The sequence below is a fragment of the Numida meleagris genome, chromosome 2 (genome assembly GCF_002078875.1).
Source record: "Numida meleagris isolate 19003 breed g44 Domestic line chromosome 2, NumMel1.0, whole genome shotgun sequence".
NCBI classification, from domain to species: Eukaryota; Metazoa; Chordata; class Aves; order Galliformes; family Numididae; genus Numida; species Numida meleagris.
In genome coordinates, this window is record NC_034410.1 from 68,284,630 (window position 1) to 68,293,185 (window position 8,556).

The following is an 8,556-nucleotide window of genomic DNA, read 5'->3' on the forward strand; positions in this document are numbered from 1 at the left end:
ACACTCACTGAATGTTTCTGGAGACCAAATAGTGTATGCGAGCACAGTAAGATGGTGGGTGATGCAGTTCAGCAGTGATGACAGCAATATGAAATAAAAGCCACATTCAGGATAGCCATGCGGATTTTTATGAGCATGACATGCAGATTCCTGTTCATCACTGGTGAAAATGCATAGCTAATGGTAGTGAATATGTTGAAATATAGTGTTCTGTAGTTGAGAATTTCCTCTATCAAATAGTGTTATTGTGCTCTTTGTATCTGTTGTAGTTTCCATGGAAATAAATAGGAGGTGTTACTTTTGGAGCTACCTGCATATTTCTTCATACTGAAAAGGTATTTCTTTGGATGGCCAAAAAGCTGCAGTTCGCCAAACAGGCTGAAATAAAAGCAGAGCCTTAGCACATACTTTTACTTTAAAAGGTAATTTGGATCTTAAGAGACTTCCAATTTACAAACACAACAAGAAATTGATTATTAAAGAGAGCTGGAGAGCAAGAAATGTTTACCAAATTTGCCAGTTGAGTTTGAACTGTAAATGTGATCTTAAATACTTGAGCTATTGATACAAATGTTTTCTCATGTTCTATCAGGACAGAATTTGTATGTGTGTCATCACACTGGTAAACTGGGAATATTTCCTGAATGCCTTATTAATAACGGATGTGTTGTTGTGGTAGAAAAGAGGTTTTAATTGGGCCTCTATAAAAGCTGTGCAATTAAATAGCCATTTTCAGTTCTACTATGAGCCTCACCTTGCAATTACATTAACGATCCACAAATAAATTTTTCTTATGAAATCCAGTACTCTTGGTTTTGTCCTAACTAGGGAGATGGTCTTAATACTAATTTAATTCTAATCCTAACCTTTCAATTGGAATAAAAGTCTCTCAATAAGAACCTGCAAGATTGCTACACATCTGAATGAAATTTATTATTTTGTCTGTAGAACAATTAGTTTATAACTGACTCTTTCCTGTTCTTAGTTTCAAGGAAATTGATTTTGTTCTCCAAAGAGAAATTTCTTTTGAAGATACTTATAGATGAGTAATGCAGATTTACCTGTGGCTCTGTCCTGACTAATGCACTTCTGTAGGAAATAACAAGTCAAGTGTATTCAGAGGTTACAATGCTCCTTACCATATGTGGCCCATGTGCATACATATAAGTTCAGTTCTACCTTGCTAGCAGCTGATGGAAGGTCCACAATTTCTCCCTTAAGGTGGCAGCATTAGTTGGTATCTCAGGAGTAGTAAAGGGAAATTCCTACCCCATATGTAAATATATTATAGGGCCTTATAAGAGTAAAGGTGATTTTTGTTACTCTCTTATCTTCAAGAAGATTAAACTTCACTTCAGAACCAATTCAACATATATTTCAAATCTAATAAAGACTACTTATTTGCATTTCCATAGGAGACATGATTCCCCAGAAGTACTGCTGTAGAAAGCTTAATCACTTGATTTTTTTTTGGGGGGGGGAAAGCTTTACCAAAAAGGCTGAAAAACAAACTAGAAAATTCAACTGGTACAGCTCGAGAGAGTTGACTTGGGACAATTCATTGTGTGTTACTTTCTAAGCTGCTTGCTCTTGTTCAAACAGATACTGCAGTGATGGAAACAAGCAAAGACTAGATGCAGGTTGGTGACAAGGATGTTTTTTCAAGAAAATATGGATGCCATTTTTGAGACATTAAGTTATGGGCTGGACATCTTGAAAATGTTGAGGCTTCAGAACTAAAATGAACTTTATAGAAACAACAGCTGTGGGGAAAATGCCTTTATGTGAGATGTTTAGGAGATTCAATCCCCTCAGTTTAGAGAAGAGTTATGACCTGATTACAATCTATAAGCACTTGTAATGTAAGAAATATTTTTGACAGATTTGTCTCTATGTTTAGCAAGGAGTAGCGCAAAAAGAACGAAAACTGACACATAAATCTTGATAAATTCAGGGTAAAAATAAGGTGCCCAATGTCTTAAACTTTTAAGGTTCCCATGAGATACCACAGTTCATCTCCAACCTGTTCTGTAAGATTCTCAGAATTTTTTTGCCAGTCGTTTTGGTTTTGTCAGTGGTGTTTTAAATGCGTAGAGTTTAATCTATTTCTGACTAACTGTGAGAAGTTTGAATAGTTCATTACTTCTGATCATACAAATATCTGAGCATAGCAGTATGACTTGTAAGAATAGCCAGATGATATTTAGAAGGAATCTTGTCACTAATTTCTTACAAATATTCCTACTTTTTTTCATTCTGCTACATTGGTATTCCTTTTCTGTCAACCACATTGTGAAAAATTTTCAGTCTCGCTTCCAGTATTGGTCACTTGCCATCACGTTTCCTCTGTCCAAAACCTCCAATACACATATGGAAATGTCAGGTCACTTTCTTGGATTGTTTCAGAAAAACATACAGAAATACTACTTTGGATTCTCATCTTTTTTCACTTCCACATTTTACCATATTTTAGTTATAACCACCATTTGCACTCCAAAGCCAACTACTACTACATCCATCTCATATTGTTTACTAGAATATATTATTAGCCTTTACTGTTTTATCTCAACATTTGTTTCTTCCAGGTTCTTTTTTTAACTTCTTGTGTAACACACTATAAGAGAAATGTGTCCAGTATATAAAAACGTTTAAGTACTCAGGTACCCATTATACTTGGAAATGTTTTTCACATGCTCTTAAATAATTCTTTTCCTGTTTTCTTTTTTTTTTTTTTTTCCTTTCTACTTCTTTTTCTGAGAAGTGGATTCCACCATCTGTTTCAGAGGAGTACTGAAGGTGGTTTATAAAACATCATGCCTGCAGTCAAGTTAGGTTAAATATGCAGCCTTACTTCTTTCCATTCTTCAGCAGTTCTCTGCTGTCTGGCTCATTCAACAGTAAGAGATTTTTAAACTCTTTTAAAATAAATGGAGTACAGTTCCATGTACAGAGTAAATGTTTAGTCAAAGGCTTAAAGCTTTAAGCAGTAAGAAGCTGTAAGAAGTTTTCCTCTGCAGGAAGAAGAATAAATATCTCACAGGGGGAAAACAGTATTTAATTTCAGGAAAGGTAGTGTTAAAAAATTCAATTTTTTTTTCTGCTAAGTTTGAGCATTTAATACTTGCAGATTTCTTTAAAAAGCCTCAAATTCTTACTGTTAGATTCGTGTAATTGATCCCAGCTATGCCTCGGGAATTTGTTCCTATAGACTTGATTTGAAAGAATCACATGACTAGAAGCAGGGCTGAACTCAGTGTCCGTAAATAACAGATGGTAAAATAGCCAAATACATTTGTAAACAGATCCCTAGGCTAAATCTCTGCATCAGCTGGAAGAGAGTACTCAATATGTTTAGTGTCTTTTTCTGTGTGTACACCAACTGGTTGTTTGCTGTGTTTACTGAATACCAGGAAGAACCTTGATCCATATGAGCCTTCGTATCTGTATTTTTGCTTTTCATACATAACAGATGTTGGCTGAAAACAATTAGGCAAAAATCAAGTAGACTAAAAACTTCTTCAATAAATTATAATTTAAATAAGAAAATTTACATTAGGTATAGTCTCAGAATAATTATGAAACCATTACTTAATAACGAAACTTCTAAAGTTTTTCTAACAGATGGTCAGAAGGCTGAAATATATTGGATCATAGATAATCAGCAAATTTAATATGCAGGATAAATGCAGCAATCTATCATTTTGCTCTAACCTACTGTACTGTAATTTACTTGTTATAACTCCAAGATCAGAAAAATGTTCTAGGGCCTCCAATATAATATATAGGTGTTATAGAGCTTCACTATTGCATTTCAGAAAGTTGTCTAGATGTGTAGTTTTACAGCAGCTACATTTTTCATTTACCATACACTTAGTCATTTCATCTTAAAAATGAGTCCTGAAGTTGTGTTAAGATTGTTTCGCATAATTATTTGACAAATAAAACACATAATATCATACAGGTGAATACCAATTTTTTGAACATACTGCTGATCACCACATACAAATGAGAAGTTCTTATGCTTATAACATGTCTCATGAATGAAAGGGACCATGCAGAAACTTTTTATCTGAATTAGTTACAAATCCTGACTGTCTATAAACAAGAATATTTGAACAAAATTCTGAGTCGTGGTAGTCATACTCTGTACCAAGACGAAATCACTGTGATAGTGTCATTCTTTTACTTCTTGTATGCTACCTCCTGTCTTGATTTGTTATGATTTACACTTGTTACAACTAACAAGCAGCTTGAATTTCCATGTTTGATTATGTACTTCAAAGCTGACAGTAGTAGTGCGCAAGTGAAGACTGGAATACCTTACAACGTAATGAGCAACTGTTCTTACTTTGAATCACACTAAGAACCATAGAAGAAAGAAACGCATGATGAAAGATGAAAAAATTCAAACTAAATGTTTTTTAATTCATTATGAGTAGCATTTCAAAGAGAAGATTAAATAACCTTTTCATTTGCTGATTTTTATCTTTACCTTTTCTTAAAAAGGTAAAGTTTTCCTAGCTTATCTGTATCGTGAGAGCATGACAACTGCTCAGTGTCAAACCCAAAAAACTAAATCGGTCTGTCAAGTGGGCTCAGTTTGTATTGCCAGAAGGTATGACATCAATTTCAGTTGCATTTTAGGATGCAGAAATGAAACAATCACAATTTTGACAGAGAAATCTAAACTTAGAACTTCAGCTGAGATTATAGTTTCAGCATTAATCATGTAAGATGCTAAATATTACAAAATATCCAACCAAATTACTCCTAACCGTATTGTGGCAGGACTGAATATAGTTGTGCAACAGGATCTTCACAAGAAATGGGAAATAATTGTGCCTGAGAATAAAGAAGAGAGGCTGAACACAGGAAAATGTAACAGTCTGTGCAAATCGACCCTGTGTAAAGATGATTTACATTTCTTAAAGTCTACTTTCATGTAAAACATAGAAACCTCAGCATGACCCTTAATACATCTCTTGCATATACTGATAAATCTTCAAGCTTATACGTCAGAACCTTTTAAATCAGAAGTGAGTACAATCCATAACTTAAAAGTAAGAGTAGAGTCAATTCATCATAACAGCATCTATCTGCATTCAAATAAAGCTGAGGCTTGTTCCCCTTGAACAGGATAGCATGGGAGGAAATGTGCAATTTGACCGAAGTGCAGCTGTAGTACTGCTAGTTAATAACTTCTGCTAAGCTTTGCACAAAGAAGTATAAATAGATCAGGCCACGTTCAGACATGGTGTATATATATAAATATAAATGCTAAATACTTGACTGCATTGATTTATTAGCAATAAAAATGTTAACAATACTCAATTGTGATGTATTAATAATGAATCATTAATGTTACGATAATATGAATATCAATAAGCATAATGATTATAATGTAATTATTTATATACTGTGCTATACAATGTAATATTACCACACATCAAAACCTATCCTTGACTTAGATCTTCTGCAGTATGCAAGGTAATATGCTACTCCAGATGTACAGTTAGTCCCACAGTAAAGCCAAAAGGATAACTTAGACTTTTGGTGTCCATGTTTAGTAAAATACGACTCTTGATTTTCTTGGCAGAGATACATTCCTGCCTCTGCAGATGTAGTGTAGGATCTGATTTGCCTATAAATTCGAAATTTCAGTTATTTTATTTGAATAGCACTTTGCAGAAACTATAAAAAATATAAAAAAAAGGTGTTTAAAAGCCATTTTTGCCTTAATGGCTAAGGTTTTTTTGCAAGCCTAAGATATCTCAACTTTTGGACAGCAGATATGTTGATGATGATACATTTTTCATAAAAGGCTATACATATGTGAAGCCAGAGAGCTAGTGAAGTAAATCAAGAGGATACATTATAATTAGTATCGGGGTAGAACCTTTTGATGTAGTTTTATTAATCAGGTATTTTAATTATTATTAACAAGTATATTTTCTGTGTGCTTTGCAGCACTCCCTAGACAACAGTGTTTAGTTTTCCATTATATACAAACTAAGGGATAAAAGGTAAGGAACTCATTATCATTTTAAATGTTAAATATTTAACCTCTTCTATTCTGGTTCTTCAGCAGAATTAGCAAGTGGAAAGCTTAAAAGGAGCTTGCAGTTCTATTTATAGTTGGGGAAGGCCTCAAAAAATCTTTGTACAATCAAATTTCTATTGCCTTCAATAATAGTTGCAGTTATTTTAAGCCTCAATCTATATGTTTCATATGTCAAAGTATTAGAATAATAGAATGGAAATTGTAATTATTTCTGATTTACAAGAATATCACCCCTTAGTGGTGGAAAAAGGGGAAATGGTTTCAAGCTCAAAGAGAGTAAATTTAGGTTAAATATAAGGAAAAAGTTGTCCAGATATGTGGTTGATGTCCCATCCCTGGAGACTTTCAAGGTGAGGCTGGATCAGGCCCTGGGCAACCTGATCTAGCTGTGGTGTCCCTGTGCATTGCAGGGGAGTTGGACTAGATGGCCTCCAGAGGTCCCTTCCAACTCTAAGGATTCTGTGAATATATATGATAAGTTCTTCTATCTAATTTCCAATGGAAAATACAAAAGACAATATTTAAAATGACAGGAATAATTTAATTTTTTTCATTTGAAACAACCTACGTAGATTTTATACAGTATATCTATGGGCATATACTATAGTATTGTTTGTTTGCATGTTTGTTCACTATTCCATGTAAGTACTCAAGCACTGAAGTATAAAATCTTACGAAGTTATAGAAAAAAAAACATGATTAGAGATGGAAGGGCTGAAGTGACATCAGTTAGAGAAACCATCACTAAGAATAACAGATTGGACAAGAAGCTTTTACATAAATACAGACAACTTCAGCTGAGATCATCTAGCCTAGTTCCTACACAGTCCTTGGAAAGAGATTATCCTGGTTTATGTCAAATATGGATAACTGGATCCTGCTTCAAAACACTGTGCATGAACGGAATGTTCTCACCCTGCCCTGATGGTCCTTCCCATCACTAGGTTTCTAAGCAAAATCAGCAACAAAATTCTGAGTGCTGAGAGTTTGTGGTTGGCTTTGGGGAGATCTATACTGATTTATATGTATTCTGCAGGGAGTGAAAAGATGCAGAGGTAAAATGTACTTATCCAGAGCTTCCAATTTCCAGATTTCATTGCACTGGTATGTGCAAATCTGCCAAATGACAAAACAAGAGCTGTAGCAACTAATTACTATATGGCAGCAGTGGGAAAACCAAGTTGTGCTGCTGCTTTGTCCTTCTTACATTTAAAATCTATGGCCAGCAGTTAAAAGGGTTACATGGCCTTCAGTGTTTTTGCTCCTTCTCTTCTCTGCAAGTTATTAAGGATGATGAGTACAAATGACTTAATGTTTTTACTTGCTTCCTGAGGGAAAAAAAAAAATACACAAAAAATGGAGCTCAGTTCCTCAAATAAACCTAGCTGTAGCAGCAGAGGCAAACAAATTGAGTGGCGGGAGTAGCTGTGGGTTGAGAGTTGCAGTGGTAATCTTGCAGCACCATGGGGTTTGGGAAGGGGGTTGGGGAGAGTGGTGTCTGTGTATGGCAAAGGCTGAAGTTTTGTATGAACTGATAATATTATCTGAGGAGTGTAATTAAAGAATAGCATTTAAATTTGAGAATAAATTGCATATTTAGATGCATGCTCATTTGTGCTTGGAAAAAGCAAGTGCTAAGTGTCCAGTAAACTCTGGAGAAAGATACTAACATTACTTACAGGTAGGCATATGGAAACTAGCCTGTTATTGGAGAACTTCTAGCATCTCCAAGGGAAATTAATTTAAAATGCATAACACATTGCTCTGTATGTGTACAAAGACATAAAGTATATGTAAGTGCATGTAACCATGTTTTACCTGATAATCTTAAAAGTATATGACATATTAATCTATCCATTGTTTCCACAAGGCAGAAAACTCTTGCCAAAAAGAATGTGCTACCCAGGCTGAGTTCCTACCCCAAAATGCAGTTGTTTGGGTCTCTGGCTGCAGGGAGTGTGTGAGCCTGCTGCTGCCTCTGGAGGATTGTAGGGATACTACCTGTGTAAGGTGTGAGTAGGTAGATGATCTGTTCAGCCTGGTGGTAGAGCTCAAGGATGAAATTGAGAAATTAAGGAGCATTAGAGATTGTGAGGAGGGAATAGATGGGTGGAGCAACTCCTTGCCGTACCTGCGAGAAATGCACCGGGGTGATACATCCCAAAGAGTGGTGGAGCTCCTGCCCTGTTGCTGCCAGGCAGAGGGAGAGGACCCAAAAGATGGGGAGGAATGGAAGCCGATGGCTACTTTGTGTTGCAGGCAAACCCCCTCCCTACCTACCTCACCTTCCTAGGTGCCCTTAACATAATGGGTTTGAGGCTCTGGAACTCAAGGGAGTTCTGGATTTAGCTGCCATTACTGAAACATGGTGGGATCAGTCCCACAACTGGAGTTCTGCAAGGGATGGCTGTAAACTCTTCAGAAAGGATAGGCAAGGAAGGAGGGGTGGTGGTGTGACTCTCTATATTAGAGAGTGTTTTGTTGTTGAGGTCAAG

The 8,556-nt window shown here is 35.7% G+C and overlaps 1 long non-coding RNA gene across 1 annotated transcript in view; it reads right to left on the reverse strand.

The window, feature by feature from the left end:
* LOC110395053 overlaps positions 1 to 8,321 on the reverse strand; it is a 66,122-nt gene extending 57,801 nt beyond the window's left edge. The window contains exon 1 of the long non-coding RNA XR_002436128.1: positions 8,193 to 8,321. This is a non-coding gene — a long non-coding RNA (uncharacterized LOC110395053). The remainder of the gene's footprint in view (positions 1 to 8,192) is intronic.